The sequence below is a fragment of the Colius striatus genome, chromosome 2 (genome assembly GCF_028858725.1).
Source record: "Colius striatus isolate bColStr4 chromosome 2, bColStr4.1.hap1, whole genome shotgun sequence".
NCBI lineage: Eukaryota > Metazoa > Chordata > Aves > Coliiformes > Coliidae > Colius > Colius striatus.
The window spans coordinates 93,559,848-93,579,493 of record NC_084760.1 but is presented as its reverse complement, the minus strand read 5'-3'; positions in this window follow the sequence as shown (position 1 = coordinate 93,579,493).

Below are 19,646 nucleotides of genomic sequence, written 5' to 3'. Positions count from 1 at the left end.
CCTCCGCCTCGGTCGGTGAGGCAGCCCGTGAGGTGGGCGGTGGCTGGGCCGCCATAGTGGGGCGGTCGTGGGCGGTGACTGAGCCGGCGCTGACCCGCGCGTAGGCGGACGTGCTGAGGAGCCGTGCCTAGGTGCTGGGCTTCTCGCCTCGCTCGTCAGCGGTAGCGAGGGAGACCGACAGCATGGCTTGAGCCGGGTCTCCTCCTGCCAGGTGCCGTTAAGTGGGCAGGCGCTGCGTCAAGGGCCTGTGTGGAAACAGCAAGCGCGCAGGTGCCAGGCGGGAGCCGTCTGTCAGGCACCGACGGCGTCCCTTCCCGCTTAATGACTGCGTCTTCACAGCCGTAGGCGTGAGATTCCAGGTGCTGAGGAAAGGCGGTTTTAAAGTAATTGATTGAAAATGCCAGCCTTTACACCCACAACTCAGTTTTGACAGACCCTGTAAGTAAGAGCCACTGCCGGTTTTAAGGCATTTAAATGCTGGTTAACGGCCCTCTGTAAATGGGAAAGCTATGCGAGTGTGCAGATCCTGATTGAAATAAAAAGGTGAGGGGGAGTCGTGGAGGAGTAAATAGAGAAGCATGAGGAAATGGCCAAAGAACGGTTCTTCTGGAGTTGTGTCTGGAGGTTCCAAAGAAATACAAGGAAGAATTTCTTCACCTGGAACAGGCTGCCTAGACGGGTTGTTAACTCTCCTTCTCTGGAGATGTTCAAAACCTCCTGGAAGAGTTCCTCTGTGACCCACTCTAGGTGGTCCTGCTCTGGCAGGGGGGTTGGACGGGATGATCTTTCAAGGTCCCTTCCAACTGTTAAGATTCCATGATTCTGTGAAAGGAAAATTACAAAGCCAGGCTCAATGAGTCTTTGAGCAGCCTGGTCTAGTGGAAGATGTCTCTACCCATGGCAGGGGGCCTAGAACTAAATGGTATTTTAGGTTCCTTCCAACCTAAACTGTTCTTTAATACTGTAATTTGCTGTGGATGCCAAAAGTTCGTATTGTGATACTGTATATCTTTTCTTTTTTTTAATCTAGCGTGACAGTCCACAAGATAAGCCTGTAGATCGATTAAGCTGTTTTTCAGGCAGCACACAAAACAGTCCTGTGCCTCTGTTGTTCCCATTCCTTTATCAAACAATGACTACATGAAAGTAAGAGTCTGGCAGCTCTGTAGCACTTGCTCATCATCTATGGGGGCAGAGACATGAATTGGAATCATGATAAATTCCCTCTGCTGCCGTTGTTGCTTAGGGAGAACCTCAGACACAGAGTATTAGCAGAAGAGCTTGACCTTCCTCTTTGCTTTATGCCATCTAGGATGGTCTTGCATACAAAAGGAATGAAGGGTAAGATGGCAGTGAAGGAGACACAAGGTAAAATAAGTGAACTGTACCTCTATATATCATTGGACAAAGTGGATTTTTTTCAGATTCTAAATATAAGTTGGCCATCACATTCTTTCCCCCGAATTTCTGACACAATAATGGTGGCAAGGGATACACCTTTATACTCGTAATGTTTCTTTTGAGCCACTTTGCACACAGAAATAAGTTATGTGTAAAATTCTTTAGAGCCCCAGAAAGCTGCTTATCCAATCATAGCCAGCTGTCCTGTGCTAAGGTAAAGTCAGTCTAGGAGAAATGATAAATTGTGCTTGGTGGTGTTCTTCACTAGCAGAGTATTAGAGCCCTTCGTAGCAGGTTTCTCTGAAGGGCTGTGTCTATCTTTGGTCTTTGTGCTGAGCTGTTGAGTCCCTTTTCACTGAATGCTTGATCCAGCTGGAGTTTTCTTTTAAATGGGAATTTCTCTGATGAGTTGAATCCTTTGCATATTGTATCCTCAGCTGCTTGTCAAGTTTGTTTAATATTAGGGGAAGGAACAATTTTGGTTACACTCAGATTTTCCACAACTGATAGTAGTTGTAACACTCCTTTACTTTCACGTGGAGCTTAAGTATCTGACACAAATTTGGGTTAATAGTAAAATATTTAAAAACTATTTAAACATTTTACATCTTCAAAGCCAATGTATTGATTATCTGAACTGCACTGCTTTTCACCTCACTGGCAGATGGACAGTCCATCTGAGTCTGCAACAAGCAGGTTCCAGTGAAACACCTGGCCTGCCATAAATCTGTGCAGGCAATAGATAAATTGTTCTTAGGCTCCCTCTTCTAGGAGATGAAGGGAGGAGAACTGATTTTATTAGCCTACTTAGCCTCTCAGCAGCTTTAGAAGCTAAGCATACAGCTTTTTTACCTCTCTTAAAAATGCTGCTCTTGAGTATGAAGGGCTGTGGGAGATTACATTAACATGAACCATACAGGCCAAAATCTAGCTTAGTTTAGTGTTCTTCTTCTGTACCCTGAAATGGTAGCAGACTTACATTCTGAAGTGATAGGAAGACAAATCGTTGTTTTGGTCTCTCCTTGAGGGCTACTACCATACAGCTTTCAGTCACAATGCCCCTTCACATGTTTTTTTTCCTAACTGCATCACATGAGAAGCATCTGACCTAACAAGCGGAAAGGCTCTTTGCAAAGCCCCACACTGTATTGATATGGCTATCGAAAGTATTTCTGTTCTCTTCTTTTCTTTAAACAGAGCTGGGAAGTCATTTCCTTGAAGGATCTCTCACAGCTAATGGGAATTCTGCCTGTTCTTAGGAAGATCATGCGACATGCCGCATCAAAGCTTTTTGACTTGGGATTTCCATGCCTTTCACCAGTAGTGATTGTTGCCAGTCTGCTGGTGGTTCTCAACTATGTAGGGACATTCTGTGGGATTGCCCTAATGTGCTCCGTTTTAGTGCTTAGACAATTACAGTAGGAGATCTCAGGGGTTTTTTGGTCATAAACTGTTAACAGTCCTCCAAATATATCCAAGGAATTGGGACTGTTTTATTTCAGGAGACATAAATAATATCCGGAAATGGGACTACTGACACAAATTCAAACATTGAGATGCTCCCTTAGTTTTTGAATGGAAACAGACACAACATCATCTGTCAAAATAACATGAAAACTTCTTATGCTTACACAGAAGATAGGGTCAGGCCCAACATCTCTGAGGTTTTCTGCTAGAACAGACAGTACTTTGCAAGAGTCTTGTTCCATTTATTCCACTCTGTCAATCTGCAGTCCCTCAAGGAAAGGTCCTTACAAAGTAGGTATTTTTCTCAGAACTGAATGAGGTCAGCTCATTCCGTAGATTACTTAGCATGCAGCCAAAGTTCATGACAGAGTGCTACCCATGCACAGGTATTGTACATGGCTATCATGCTTCTGTGTTGATTTTTAAAGAGTGATCCCACCTTGGTGTATCTGTGAAACCTCAGATGCAACCAGACAGTTCAGACTTATGCTTCAGTTCTGAAGAGCATGGTATATCCTTATGTCTGAAATTGAGATAAAATACAGGTCCCAGAGTCCCCCAGACTGTGGACAACTGATCTGACTCCTGGAAGCACTCCTCCATCATAAAGGAATACTAACCAGTTTTGCCATGAAAGTTCATTCAGTATATATCTCCCATGGTGTTACATAGACCTGAGATCATCTTGTCGTCCATGCATTGCAGGGTTTGTAGCACTGTAGAAACTGTGTAGATGTCTGCTTTCCAATGCATGTAGAAATCAGCTAAACATGAGATCCAACTCAAACAGAAAGGCCAAAGTGGTGTGAGTGGAACACAAATTAAATGTGGTTAACTGTGCAGGCACAGAGCAATCAGTGATGCACCAAAGTCTTGCTTTAAAGCACAGGTCCTTTGCAGGCCCATCAAGCAGGACTGCTCCAATGGGAGTGCCCTGTGCTCCTGCTGCCGTGGTGCTCTCTGGACCACTGTCTCCTTCAGTTTCTCCTGCCTCCTTATGTCCTTTTTTTTTTTTTTTGTGCAGTTTTGCTAAAGAATCAAATACCTCTTTATAGACAAATGCACCAGCCTGAAAAACAATGTTATGCCTCTCAAGTTGTTGCTATCTCTTTGGCTTTCCAGATCTTGGGACAAATCCTTCAGACAATACCAGTCTCTTGAGAAGTCAGCAGACCTGTTCATGTGACTTGGAAAACTGTGAGTTAACACTGATCTGCTCTGCCTGAAGTCAATGATAAATCAGTAATGACCTTAACTGACATGAGATCAGCCCTGGGAAAAATGAAAATATGTGCCCAACATCTTTTAAAAATGCACGACAGATAAACCAAGACATTCCCCTTAACTGTGCAGATCATAGAATCATGCAGGGAACTTCCGGAGAGACTCCAAGGGCTACCAAGATCATCAGGGGACTGGAACATCTTTCTTATGAGGAAAGGCTGCAGGATCTGGGGCTGTTTAGCCTCAAAAGACTGAGGGGGGACCTCATCAACACTTAAAAGTACATAAAGAGTAGATGTCAGGAGGATGGGTTAACACTTTTTTCAGTAGTGTCCAGCTACAGGACAAGGGGTAAGAGACATCAAGTTAAAGACAAAAAATTCGACTTAAACACACGGAAACACTTTTTGCCTGTGAGGATGAGGGAGCACACACTGCCCTTGAGGGTGTGTGTGCAGTCTCCTTCTCTGGAGGTTTTCAAAACCTACCTGGACACCTTCCTGAGTGACCTGATGTAGGTGAACCTGCTTTAGCAGGGGATTCGACTAGATGGTCTCTAGAGGTCCCTTCTACTATTCTATGATGAACCTGTATGATTTATTTGGGCCCTCTGCTGGTAGTCATCGTGGGGAGGACGTGGGTAAGGCATGCCAACTAAATGTTAAGTCTCAAAGAAATCCTTCCCCGGTTGTACTTCGAAGAGGTTCCCTCATTCCCAGCATATGAGAGAGCCTTGCTCTAGTCACTAGAGGGCAGAGGCCTTCTATGTATGGCCATATCCTCAGTAGCTGAGTCAGCTGTTTGCCATAGATTATCTGCAGTCTCAATTCTGTTACACTGGGTAGTGGTCCTTTGAAGTGATTTTTATCATAATGAGACTCCTGCGAAACAGGTTAGGTGCTCCTGTAGCCTTTTGTGAAGGACTTATCAGTGAAATGCCTCATAATGCAAAACTCCTGATGCTACCAGAGCAATTATTTTGAAGCCACATTGCTTGCTGCATTCCACTGTGCTGTTGAGGCACTCAGATTCAGCCCAGCTTGTCTCATGACCAGCATTCTTGTTGCTGGAGCTACAGACATAGCAGCAATGCCAAGGAATCCGAGAGGATGTAGGCAATGATAAATTTTTCACTCCCCTAAGGGGTAAGAGGGAAAGTGTACTGTTTTGATTTTGGTTTAAAAAAAAGAGCAAGGTTTAATCACTTTCTGCTTCTGAACTTCACTCATGGACTCATGTTAAGCAGCATTTTTCCAAAGAATCCATTGTCGTACTTCTTCAAGGTTTTTTGCACAGAAGCACTTAGAATAGTTTATCTTACTGACTTTTAAAGTAAATTAAGCAAGTTTGTTTTAACCCCCTTCCCTATCAGCAGGAGTGGCCATTCCTAAAATAGCCTTTACTGGCGTTTAGTTTATTTAACTTTGCATTAACACCAGTTAATCAAGCCTTAAATTAGGTTTTGAACTAACTCTGTTAAACTGGCTCAAGAGTCTGATTTTCAGTTATGAAGTAACTGAAGAGTTTATTACATTTTAACATAAATGAAAGAGTTTATTACATTTTAACATAAATGAAATAAGAAAGTTCATAAAAGGATTTTCTACTGATCAAGCCAACCAGTTTTAAGGTAAATCTACCATTAAACAACTGTGATTTTTCAAAGCCTCGGAGCATTATTTTCCTCTTGTACAATGGAACTGTAAGTTGAAGCAAAAAAAAAGACTTATGTGCTAGGGAGGTTCAAGCATAAGGAAGGAAATAACAGTAACTAGTATCTCCTCGTCTTCTTTTTGACTTCCCTCCTCTCTTCCCCATCTGACAAGCAACAATTGCTTTAAGAGGAACTTAAAAAAATAATTATTTTAAAATTCTGCAAGGTCTTGCACTTTGCTAATGAATTCTACTCCTCACCTGTAATGTTTTGTAAGCAGTTAAGTTTGCCTTTTCCATTCCATTGCCATATTTCACCCAAGCCACCCTGATGTTCCCATACATTTTACCAACATTTTCATACAACAGTAATACTTGTTTCCAGAGCAGCAAAACTTTTGCAGGCATTATGAATGACACTCATCCTTTTTCAAAACCAGTCTTCATGAAACACAGTCAAACTGCAACTCCCACAGACAGCCAGAGTTGACTGCTAGTGGTGAATAATCCATTTGAATCCTGTCTGTAGTTGTCTTCCCAAAGCCCAGGTAGAGCCTGGAGATCATTTCAGCCAGGGCTGGGGTGAAGTATGGCAGCTGTTTAACAACTCACCTAGCAACATACAGTGGTCAAGGAGAGACAAATAAAAGAGAACAGCACATTGATCTGACATTGTTGAAGTGAAGTTAGCCTAGCAGAAAGTCATTTCCCAATAGAGAATTCTAGAGGAGAGGACCTGGCAAATAAATACAAGTCACAGAGGTTCTTTTGAATATAAGCTACAGATTTTCCAGAAGGTCTGTGGTATCTGTGGAGGTGTATTTTCTTTTTCCTAAATCCACATAAGGAACAAGACATTTGCACACATAGAAGCAGTGTGGTCCCAGAATAAGGAGGAGGGGAAAATAGCAGAAAAGACAATGTGCTGTGATAGAGCTGATGTGAACACCTGAGCCAAGAGGGGTGTTGCACCAGAATGTGGATCAGTGCTCAGTGATGCAGCCTAAATTCCCTGACGTTGGCTGTCTTCAGAGCAGCTCTGTGAAAATCTAAACCTGAGGCAAGCAGTCTGCTTGTTTTCTATTTGGTTCAGTCAGGAGTTTTTCAATGCTTGTAATCCTTGGTAAAAGAACACTACTGCTCTGTGGACACATTGCCTGACAGTCACCAAGCAGTTCAATTCCAGCATCTGTGCTGTCACTGAAGGCAGAATAAAACTGTAGGCAAGACAGAGGGTGGGTGTAGTTGCAATACCTATATCTACAAGAAAAATGTACATTTCTTCATGACATGTAGGGAAGATGCAGTTTCCTCATCTTCCCTATCAAGTCAGAAGAGTTTACTCATGCAAATGTTAGGAAAAAGCAAATGCAACTCCAGAAATACCTCCATGTTATTTGTGGATGACTTACAGTTTGTATTCTAAGTGGAAATACAAAAGCTGTGGTAAGTAGTATCAAATTCAGATATGTTATTTAAATAGGAGAAAGATGCCTTCACTGTAACTTAGAAAAGGAAACAGTAATGGTGGTGACTTTATGAGCAAGAGTAGCATGTGAGACCAGCATTTCCCGTGTACTCATTTCAGCTGCTGAATCCGAGACACTTTGGTCCTCATTCTATATATGCTGAGCAGATAATATCCCGCACTTCATAAAAGTTATGAGGTTCATGAAAATCATGGCTTGGTCCAGACTGCCCTTTCGGCTGTGCAGAAATAGAGACACCAAATATCACTGGCCAATTTTTTAAATGTCAGTCTTTACCTCTCCCTGCCTTAGTTTTCTCATCTACATGGGAAAGACAATAATTACCAAGAGTGAGAAGTACCTTGAGGCACTTGTCAGTGCCAGGGAGAGGTTAGCAAAGTGCTAATGTTAGTGAAGATGAGCAATGCCCACTGTACTGCACACAATGCCAACGCTTAGATCATTTCTCACCCACCTCTGCTTTCCTCCCTAAACTGCATTTCTGTCTCCTGTCTCTTTCTCAGAGCTTTTCACACTCCTGTTTATTTCAACATTTTTATAGGAGGTTCCATAACAACATCAGATTCATCTCTTTTCTCCACCCAGTGCAGCTATCTTAAATCATTTCACTTAAAGTAATTTCTTTCTTAAATCATTTTACGTAAAGTAATTTCTTGTCTCAGAAGACTGGTGTGACATGCTTCATAAGCTCAAAGCCTACTCTGATTCCTTGTGAATGCTGAATCAAGTCCAGCCTTTAGATCCCAATCTGAAGATAAAACAGTCGATGCCTCAGCAGATGCACTCAGCAGTTGATGGCAGATGACTTTTCCTAGACCTTGAAAATATGAACTTGTTCTCACTGTAGAGGTTATATCCGAACACAGAACCTCTGTTGATTCTAATCTCAGTGCTGAGCTAATATGTTTAGTGGTCTCTGAATAGCTACCTTGTGTACACTTACTTAAGGGCATAAGGAAGCTTGCTCTTCGGATAGTGAGAAGAGCCTTTAACCACTAGAAACGGAGTAGTTTTGCTGCAGAAAGGAAGCAGCAAGAAGAGCTTGTGACTCGGGCGCTGATTTAGGATACTAGTAGTCCAGTCTGGCTTCCTGGTTCCTTCACAAACTTCTCTAAATGTTTATATAACACAAAGATAGGGACTTTTCTGAGGCCTGACTTCTTTCTCAGAATGGACAAAGAGACTCCTGCTCATTACATACATGTGGTTTTCACATGCCAATGAGGCTCTGACTCTTAAGATCATTTGAATAAATTTTCCATTTGCTGGCTGAGCCAAATAAATCAGAGTTGGGCTGAAATCGATTTGAACAAGTCCATAGTAGAGATATCTGAGGTTTATTTGGGTTCACAAGAAAAACTATCAAATGTTGCTCTCAGTTGTGGAACATACTCTATTCAAGCCAAAATGAATTCTTTCCTCCTTAAAATACTTACGAGTGAAAAAAACTATATAGCAGGCTAAGATTATAATATTGCTGATGGCAGTGGCCACCTTTTCTGCAAATGAAAGCACTCGTGTAGGCAGTTTAAAACACAGATCTGTATGTCTTCTCCCTCTGAGAGGGATCTCACCCACATCTCCCATTTCTCACACAAGAGTCTTCCCAAAACTGTTCTACATCCACCAGATTTAGGCAAAGGGAGGAACCTTGCCTAGTGCTGTGATCTGGTTTGTCTTCTGCTTTGATCTTGTTGTAAGGCCAATACATTTCTAACATGCCAAAGTAGTTCTTTTTAATGTCAACAACATTAATGTAATTTTTGGTTCAGACAAACTGTGCTGCAAAGCTGATGGACAGTTATTCATTCTAAGCACGTGCTGAGGGGCCACTTGTCAGAGTCTCTTACTGTTCTTTGTTGGTTTATTTGATCTACCCAATAGACTCCTAGGAATGGGATATAATCTTCTGCTGAAATATGTAAGAGAGTGGAAAAGGCATACAAATGATACCAGCCTCCTGGGGACTTTCAAGAAGGACTTCTCCTTTCTTTATTATAAAGAAATATGAAGCAAAGCTTATGCTGAAGGGACGTACCAAAGACTTTCTTCTGAATTTTAGCTTACAGGATTGGGAGGCTTTTTGCTGTAAGATACTTCTTGTGAAGTCTGAAACAAGCAGAAGTTGACTCATTGAAGAAAAATTGAATCATAACGAATAGCTACTTGAACATACACAGCAATGAACCCAAACACCTCTGTTAGTGTCTGCAAATTGTAAATTGACTCTAAACACCGTGGAAGCTGACCAATCCCCAGCAAAGGAGAAAGAAGAGCCAAAAAGAGAAAGAAAGAACAGCAGATGTGACAGAGCATGGATAATCCAAAAACCTTTTATTCTACCTCCTTTAAAACCAAGACTTTTTTGGAGGATTGTAGCCCAATTTGTGCCAGAAGTCCTGAGAAAACACCTCAGACTTCTGAATAGGGACCATATTGCAAGACAGACCTCTAAACAAATACCTACATGGTTGCATTGCCCATCTCATCCCAGAAAGTAATCCAGCTTTCTTCATTCTTTTCTAATGTATTTCTGGGCCTCTCCTTTTCATCCTAACTCACAATCTGTCCTGCCAGATGCTGAGCTCACTCTGGTGCTCAGGCTGCCTGATGCCTCTTGTGTCAGGCTTGTTGACTTGAGTTTTGTCACAGGGTCTCTGTTTTCTTTGGTTTCCAAAGGCTCTTTCATGGTCACCAGTGTTACGTGGTGGTAAACCATAATATGAGCAACTTTGCCAGCTGTCGTTACACCCAGATGTAATGTAGGATGGGCAGGAGAACTCCAAGTCTGTGCCTTGCAGCCCCTCTCCCTTAGTGTGATCTGAAGGGAAGAAGAGATATTGACTCACCAAGACCCATTTACTCAGCCAGTGATTGGTTTTGTGTGAGTAGCCCATGGTGCCAGTGCAGCCAGTGGATTTGCCACCTGCTGCCCTTTTGCTGGGTTTTGCTGAGTGTGCTGCTTACGCCTGAGGCCTTTGACTTCCCTGGGCTGGAGCAATCCAGTTCATCTCCCTGCAGGCAGCTTCACTGGGTGTAAACAGTAACTGTGAGACTGTAGAGACAGGACAAGACAATTGGAAAATATTTATTTGAATGTCAGATGCAACCAGGGCAATGAGAGTATGCTGGAGCCTGGCAGCATGGCGGGCTTGGCAGGGCGGCAGCAGCACTGGCTGCTGCCAGCACGGACATTGCAAGCCATGGCTCAGAGAAGGAAAGCAGGCTAGCCCAGGGAGCCTGTATAGCTGCTGAAGGTGGATGCCTAAATGGAAAGGTAGGAAACCCCAGCCCTGGTGTAAAAAGAATGTGATGTGGTTCAGTATCAGATGGAGCAGAAGCTAGAGCCTGGACACTAACAGGGCCTTAGCCTCAGTGTTGCAGTGGTAGGAATGGGGCCTGAATGTCTCACTATCCTCTGCTGCAGCAGAGCCTGAAAGTGTCAGAGAAATTGCATGTGCAGATATACAGGCAATTCCAATCTGGATCGATGCTTTATCACATGGCTCAGTACATGTAGAGGTGCTGTGTGCAGATGACTGGATGTCCTCTGTGGAGCTGCTGCAAAAGGGTCATTTTCCTCTGCAGAAGCAGCTTATGCTGCTGAACACTTCAAGGGCTTCTCCTCAAGCAGCCTTTTTCTAATCTGCATCCAGTGAGAATGCAGCTGGTGCTGTGTTTTTTAAACCAGCACTTTGCTTCCAGGTGTGTAGCAGGTAGGGATAATCTCTCTTGAAATGGGGGTTATAATAGAGGAGTAACTGAAAAATGCAAAGGAGAGGAGCTAGCTGTCACCATTTACAGACTGAGAAGGACAGAAATATGATAACTAATCATTAGCCTTCCAAAAGACAAAGATGGATATTAAAAATATAATGTTCTTAAGGGCATTTTAAACCTAAAGTTGAGGATGAATAATATGTTACAATATAGTTCTGCTAAGGCATAACCCACCTTGTGTCTTTGTCATATGGGAGCAGAGAAGTGTAAAATTTTCCAAAGCATAAAAACAGATGTAGAAACCCAAAGGTGAGTGGTTTTCAGCCACCTCAATGTGGAATGGATATGTAGGTAATAATATGCTGCTGACATGTCTCTTGTCAGCATTCAGCAGATGCCACAAGAAGAAGAAAGTTTTTGGTATGGCACGATAGAGAGCGAATACGAAAAAAACACAATATGATGAGACCATCTTTCCATTTCCTGGGCTCAAAGTAACCAGAAATAACCAAAACCTACTTTTTTCAGCATTTGTGCACCTCAGAAGTATTGTGTCGAGAATGACTGAAGAGACAAAATCAGGACATTGACTGCCATCTTTTGTCTCCTGCCTTGTAAAGGCTTGCTGTATATGGGTGTAAGTCTATCCCACCAGAATATCCTGAGAGTTACTTCACATGCAGAGGGACTAACGTATCTTGCCAAAAGCAGAACCCACTGTTGCAGTGCTTGAAGTTCATCAGGTAAAGCAGACGCTGGAGAGTTCCATTCCATTTTACTGAACCCATGAAGATTAAGCTGACAAACAAACATTTTCATGGACTCAGTTTCAAAAATTTGCAGAGGTCTTCTTCCCAGCACTTCCTTTTTGAAGAATCTTTCAGCAACCACTGTGCAGTTTCCAGCATCACTCCACCAAATGGAGTAAAACCATGAAACCAATTGCTTCCAACAATTTTCCAAAATTGCTTCAGGACAAAGGGAGGTGAAAAGCATTTCAAGAGTTCTCCAAAAAATTAGCACCTACACTCATGGCCAAGGGTTAATCAGGCAAAACTTGGTCAGCTATTTCTTCTTGTAGAGGTGCATCACCAATGGCTCTTGTATCACATCCTGGAGGGACATCAGAAGTTGCAAATGCCAACTCAACTGTCTCATCTGGAACAGAAACACAAGATGTTTCTGATGATGAAAGCTCCATTTTCTTTTTTTTCTCGGTTTGACTAAAATTTCCAAGCTGTAGCCATTTATCTGACCAGATAGGCCTTATCCTCCTAGACGAGATGCAAGATAAAAAGCCATGGAACCCATCTGAAAGTTCTCAAATGTCACCATAACACCCACAGCACATCACAGTCACATCACAGCGTGGCCTCTGTCTCCTGGCAAAATGAAGCAAGGGCAGAGAAGAAGCTGCTGAACAGCAGTGGTTGATTTTCATTTATAGAACTGCAGATGTTTTGAGCCAAGGATCAGGAAGTAAATAAAAACTGTGTTTTCATTTTGGAAGTCCTGAAAGGCCAGAGCTGCAGGCCACTTGCCTCTGGGAACTGGTCTCTGGGGAAGAAGAGGGAAGGCTGCATCGTTAGGAGCAGCGATGCCCCAAACCTGAAGTTTTGCAGTTAAGCACCTTTCCCCCATGCAGAAATGTCTGTACTCTCTTTGTTGTTCTGGTGAAGCTCCTGCTTCACCACCTGGGCAAAGAGCTTTGATCAGCAGGACTGGGGCTGCAACCATTGCCTGACTGCTGTGCTTGTGGGGCTGTTCCTCCTCTGGGAATGGCTTCCCCTTCTCCATGCAGTGCCCTGGCTGGCTCCCTTCTGGTCTCCTGTATTTACCTGTGAGTTCACCAGGTGAGCACTGAGGTGATGCTCTCAGCTTTCAGCAGTGTCTCAGTGGCTGCTCCATAGGATAAACTGTAAGTAAAAGGCTACCTAAGTACATTTTGCAAATGAAATAAACAGGAGCCATGCATTGCATCAATTTCTTGTGTTGGCTTTCTATCCTTTCATGTGGTATTTACCCTTCAGAAACCAAACCAGCCAAACTTACGATCCTCTGTAAAGCTGTTGAATTCAAGCCTCTCTGCAGGAGTGGATGCTTTTCAGTACAGGAAGAACTTGATTGAGCATCTCTAGGAGTCAGTGATTCTCTTCTCTTCAGCATTTGGATCAGCCCTGGGAGTATTATGAGACACTGGCAGAAGTGTGAGGGCAATAAGCATGAGCCCAAGAAGCACTGGAATAGTATGGGCAGAGCTTATAAAAGCAGGTGTTTGGGCAAAATGAGAAGGATCTCCTCAAGCTGCCTGAGCACCACTGAAGGTCTGGCCCAGACAGACACATGGAGCAAATCATCTGGACTTGGCTATATGATGGAAAACAAGGGCTGGCCATGTGGGCTGAGAGACTGTGAGTGAGCCGAGCTGAACAAAGAGAGCTTGTAATGACTACTACAACAAGAGCTAATACAAGAACTGTGTTGAAAGAACACCTACTCACAGGAACTAGTACCAGTAATGTACCTGCTGTATGGGCTTTACTGAAGTTCATCATGCAAACACGACCATATGAAAACAGGAATGAGGAAAAAAGGCTTCAGCTATTACAAGATAATTAGCTCCATCCCTCTCTAAACACAGAGCTAAGGCTGCCAGTGCAGTCTCAAGACCCAGATATGGTTCTTGAGTGGGCCAGTGGGCAAGTCAGCCCTTGTTGCTCTCTCTTCAACTGCTTCCCCATGTTGCCTTGGGCATCACATTGTTGCTGCTCCTGCCCTCTGTTTTCTGACCTGAGCTGTGGGGAGGACTGACCTCCCCACTGCCAAATGCTTGTAGTTCTTCCACTTGTAGCTGCACAGTTATCCTTTCATCTTGTTTAGATCACATCAGCTTATTAAAAGATGGATGGAAAAAATGTATCTACCCAGTGGAAACTGGTTTGAATTCAGTAGGTTATTGTATGAATCCTTGCTTTCAATTTTTTAATAGTACAAGTGAAAACAGAAAATGTGGAAAAAGTACTTCCTTGGAGACAGTGCTTGAAGTGATTTTGAACTGAGTTCTGAAAGAGAGAACTTGGATCAGTTTCTACCCCAAAGGCAGCTGAATTTCTAATTTAGGTGAACAATATGAACTTTATGGATCAAGAACTGGTCCATAGCCCATATGGACCGGTAGGTTTTTTCCCTTCAAATGCTACTGGGTAACATATGCAGGCTTTCATTTCTGTTTCTTGCTACACTTGTTAGCCTTTTGAGCATTTCTCATTGATTATCTAAATGCCAGAGAAAGAAACAAAATGTATTTCAGGTGTGAGGTAATCCACTTTATGGGAGTCTTACCAGGGACTGATCTGGTTTATTATTCTCGAATTATTATGATTATTTCAAATGTGACCAAAATTAATTAGAGGCTTTCAAACCCTGCTGATACTCAGAATTGCTCCAATAATTTTACATTTACTTATGAAAAGGCTTCCATAATTGTAAACTCTTAAGCATATTAACAGAAAATATTTTACTGTAATCTCATCCTTCTGTAATGATTTGGAAAATTGATTGCTGTAATAGCTATTGTGAATCCATTTGCCTGCAGTACAGCCAATGTCTCAATTTAACAAAATCAACCAAAACTCATCAACATGTATACTGGCTGCCTGTTAAATACTTTTTGAAGTGTATGAAAACTAAAATGGCAAGTAAAGGAATCAGGATTATTCCAAAACCAACCCATCAAGACTGCCTTCTCAAAGACAGCATTTGTCATTGAGAACAGGTTAGACCAGATAGGTCCTTTTCAAACTGATACCTTCTTGGAGATAGTACTTGGCAAAAAACCACAGGTTTTAGAGAATGGGAGGTCTTACCTTCCCCTTTTACAATGTACTGTACTGGGCAAATGTATCCAAATCACTTCAAACTTGAGAAGGAACCCCTCTGAGAATAATTTTAAGCATTAAGAATGGGAGAGCATAGTTTTGACAGAGAAAAGGACAAGAGTCACTAGTTAGGCTTTTTAACAGAAAATGAAGTGCAATATTGACTCCAGGCATCATCCATTTCTGGTAAACCTGGCAGATGGCATCTATTAACAACTGCCAGGCAGATTTCATCAACACTAAAATGTCCTGCACTCTTCCTGCAAAGATCATCATCCTTCTTTTTCCAAAGTGGCCAAAAGCTGAGACACATTTTGTTTCCATGTAAATGCAATTGTGATGCTTGTTCATATTGACAGCTTGCATTTCAGGGACTCTAACCTCCTTCCATCCATCTTTCGTCCAAAATGAAAGTCTGTCCGATCGCCTTGGGACACTGAAGCTGCCCTAATGCTACTTTTCCTCTGAGGGGAAGGGGATGAATGCCTGGTTTGCTAGGGCTTTAAAGAGCCCTCTGGTCCTTGCAGTATGTTTTTCTTGGATACACTACAACCGTAGTTGCTACTCAGAGCCTTGCCATGGAAGTTAATTTTTCCATCAGAGAGCAAGCGAGCTGGGGAATATGGGAAAACAGAGGCAAGGAGTGTTACATTTCTTTGCAGAGACTCAGCTGGCCACCAGCCAGCAAAGCCATTGCTGCAATTGTTTAGTTAAAAACAAAAAGAAAAACCAAAAAAAAAAAAGAGAAATGTAATATTTGATGACAATCTAATGTCAGAGTCCATGACATCACCTGCTTCCAGCTGCTGATTAATCATGTAAAAGAAATGGATTTGGGCATGGAAGATTCATTGGAATCTAACTACTGGGACAAATAACAGCATTCAGAAAGGAAGTAGGAGGGAAAAATTTATCAAGTATTTGGTCAAATTAAATAATTTCTTTTCAAACATCCTCAACCCCCAATTCTGTCTGTCCTTGTCAGATTCATTACTACATCCTCACGGCCTGGTTGCACTCCTGTATGATTCAGTCTTTTGGCTTCCATGGAATTACTACAGGTTTCCCCATGAATAGAACTGGCTTGAACATCAGCTTGATGGAGAGGAGGTGAGAAAATGGAATGGAGGGAAAATAAAACCACTGACAATTTAGTAGTTTCAGCAAAGCTGAGCAGTGAGAGGGTAACTGGTATGGGTCTCAAGGGCTTTGAGGAGGCTTCCTAGGCCACTTACCACTTCCAGTAACATAGGCCATTTGGTGCTCTCATTCTCCTTATCTCAACTTTCAGAAGTATTCCCAAGAGTTCACAAAACCAGTGTATCCTTGTCACTTCCCATCCATGTGGATTTCCCTGGGAAGGGGAAGGGAAGAGGATGGGCTTGTGGCAGTGTGGGTTCTTCAGGGCTTTCAAACCAGGGACTGGAAAGTGTAAGATGCCACTTAAAAAACTCTGCAGGGGAGATCAATAAATGTGATGGCTGGCATTTTGTTAGTTGTCAGAGTTTATCTCCTAGTCTCCTGCGGTCTCCAAGTGGGCAAAGGAAATCCTGCTGCAGCAAGATGGAAGCTGATTTGTAAAAGGCTAGTTTCACTTGTAATTCTGAAGTCCTTTAGTAACCAGTGTACGATGACATCCAGTGGAGGACTGGACCCAGTTTGCTGAAAACTCTATTCTTTGGTTCATCACTGAGGCACTACTTTCTTGATTACTAAGGCAGCCTCCAAGTGTCCTTCTTGGAGGTTTCAAGTCTGTGTACACTGTGCTCTGTTCCCTCCAAAAACAGGCCCTGCCTGACTTGACAGCCTCATCTAGGGTCTGTTCCTGCAAAGGATCCAAATTTCCATTTGTCTAAAGTCTGTTCCACCAACTGTAATAAGTCTCAGCCTGCTCCATTCTTCCTCCACATCTCTTTTTGAAACAATAAAAATGGTAGATGGTTCCCTGATGACTGCTGTTGCTGGTGACGCAAATGGCACTTGGCTCACTGGATCCTGTTAAGTCTTGTTCAGCCCTATCCGTCACCTTCACAGGGAAGAAGAGATGTCAAGCAAACTGTCTCTTAATGATAGATAGGGCTGTAAATAAGAAACATATTTCATTGTTCCAACATTTTGTTCCTTTTAGGAAATGTCAGAAACATAAAACAGAAGGAAACAAAGTGGTTGGTTTTTTGGTTTGTTTGGTTTTTTGTTTTTTATTTTACGTAAAACACACTTGCAATCCAGTCCAAAAATGACCCTGAGGAGAGTTAAAGAAATTTAGTTGTGTAGCTAAGGAATGAAGTTAGTATCTTTGCCAACAAATGATGGGTGTTTCCAGGATACTGTTTCTCCTATCAAAAAGGGTCACTCCAAGGCATTTCTCTGGCAGCTTTTGTTAATGTCCCTCTCCTGAGCCAGAAGACAGGAAGATGTCAAATGACCGAGCTCTTGCACCATTCCTATTCTTCTATTCAGGACAAGGCTGTCCTCAGCCAGCAGGAGAACACGAGGGAACTGGCAAACCTCAAATATTTTCTCACAGGCAGACACACTCATAAAACTAATCCTAAGCACACTGTCCGGGTGCCTTCTTCCTGCTCCTCATAAACCAGCCCTGAAGGAAACCAATTCCAGTCTGTTCTCGCTGGAGAGAAGACCTCAACAGCTGCCAGCTTTTCCAGTGCCTTCAGCTGAGGGTGCAGGCTGCTTTCACAAGGTGAGCCCTCTCCCCACATGCTGGGCTGAACCCCAGATGGGTGAAGAGGCAAACTCACCACCAGCTGACACTGAGGCCAGCAGAGACACTCCAACTTTCCTGGGCCCCCCTCCTCCGTATTCTTATGCCAGGACAGGTGTCTCTATCTTCCCCTTGCCGGCCAAGTCCTGCTCATTTCAAACAGCAGAAGCCTGTGGGAAGAACAGCAGGAGTGTAGGTGCACAAGGGCCCCGCTGGAGGGAGCTCTGCGAGCTCCCCACCAGTGAGTAGCTGAGCTTCTTTGCCATTCCCCAACGTGGCACCATCTTCTGGCAGCTCCACCTGCCTCGGGCTAGCCCAAAGGCCTGTGTAACCTGGTCCTGAACGCTGCTCTAAGGGACCATGGGAGAATCTGGTTCTGACAATGAGGGCTACAGGTGTCTAGAGAGGAGAAAAGAGGAGAGAGTAAATGATAGAATAGGATTGAAGAACAACGAGGAAGTCAACAGAGGGCTTCTGGCGAGGACTTGCAGGCCCGACACCTCTTCTGCCCTCACTTTCACATCTCACTAAGTTACTTAGTCAATTAGGTGAATTCCTCTGGGAAGAACAGAGCGGCCAGATAGAACTCTGTGGCATCCATCTTCATCTAGCAGGAAGCAGGAGGCCAATATGTAACATTAGAAACCCATTTAGACCTGCGGTCTAGCTCATCAGGTCTCATTCAGCAAGACTGGAAATGGATGGTTAATGTCTCCTCTCTGGGCCAGATCTTCACCTTCCCTGGATGAAATGGAATTCTAGATATCTAATTTCAAGCAGCTGCTAGTACCTGCCAGACCATGAAATATCTTTCGCCTTTTCCAAAGGAAAAGAAGAATGCAGCACAGAAAGCCATGAAGTGTCAAACTTTATGGCAAGGTGAGGGACTGTCCCAGCTCTTCAAAGCTGTCCTCTTAGTCAGGCACCTCAGGGTGGATTTAGATGCTTCAATTTAGTTACAGAGGTGAAAATTCCAGCTGTAGAGACTTGTCCAGGGGTAGAGAGCACATCGTAGTAGAGTGGGAAATTACAATGATCTGAAACTCTCTAGTCTGTATTGATGGCTTAAAAATCTTACACGTGTGCCCTCTTTTAGATAACTAACTCTGCTGATTCAGAAGCAACCTGGAAATACTTGAGAGAAGGAGGAAGGGCAGCACAAGAGGGAGCCTTGTCCTGGACATACTAGCCAAAGTAGGTTGGAGCACAACACGGAAAATGCTGTGTTGCTGGATTTACTGCTCAAATCCAGAACTAGGGAGGCAGCTGGGAGAGCAGTTCACAGCTTCGCGAGTGGATTTCTCCAGAGCAAGGGCAGGGGGCAGCAGGGAGACAAAGTGCTGGGTAGTGCTAGCGCTGAGGATGCAGAAACAGCTCAGGGTAGTGTATAAATGCTCCCTTCCTACACTTGGGCACGCACATCTGTATGTATATAATCTTGTGGTGGGCCTGAACATTTTCCTAGGTGTTCTTTCCATAAGGGCTTCACTTAGATCAGCTGTTCAGAGGGAAAGCATGATCTACCACACGGATCTCAATCTGTCTGGGAAAGATGTTCTTGCTTGAAAGAATTTTATGTGTGGGGACTGGTGGTTTCCAGTAACTGGCATAATACAGCTGCTTGTCAGGGTCAGGGTCTGCTGACCTTTGCAATTTGTTGCATGGCAATGAACAGTGCTACATACAGAAAATAGCACAGATAATAAACTGTCATCTGGCAACATCATTTAGGAATATTTTCATAGCTCTATTGCTTTAGCTAGTCAAAATTATGAAGAATCAACCTAGAGCTGCTTGTTTATTAAACCATGCTACATCCATTTGAAGCTCAGCTTTTTTCCTTTCACAGACATATGAACAGACAAAGGTAAACATCTGTCCATTGTAGAAATATTATGGTAAATCCTTAACGTGTATTATTATACCCCAGGCAAAAATAGATTCTTGGAGACAGCTTTATTTTAAATTAAATGCCTACAGCCCAGGATGGGCTTTAAAATTATTAGTTGTTATCTTTTCAGTGCCCTCTCTCTTCCAGTTTTTCAAAACACAGATATCACTCATTGCAGAGTGGAAACTTGGACAGCTTTT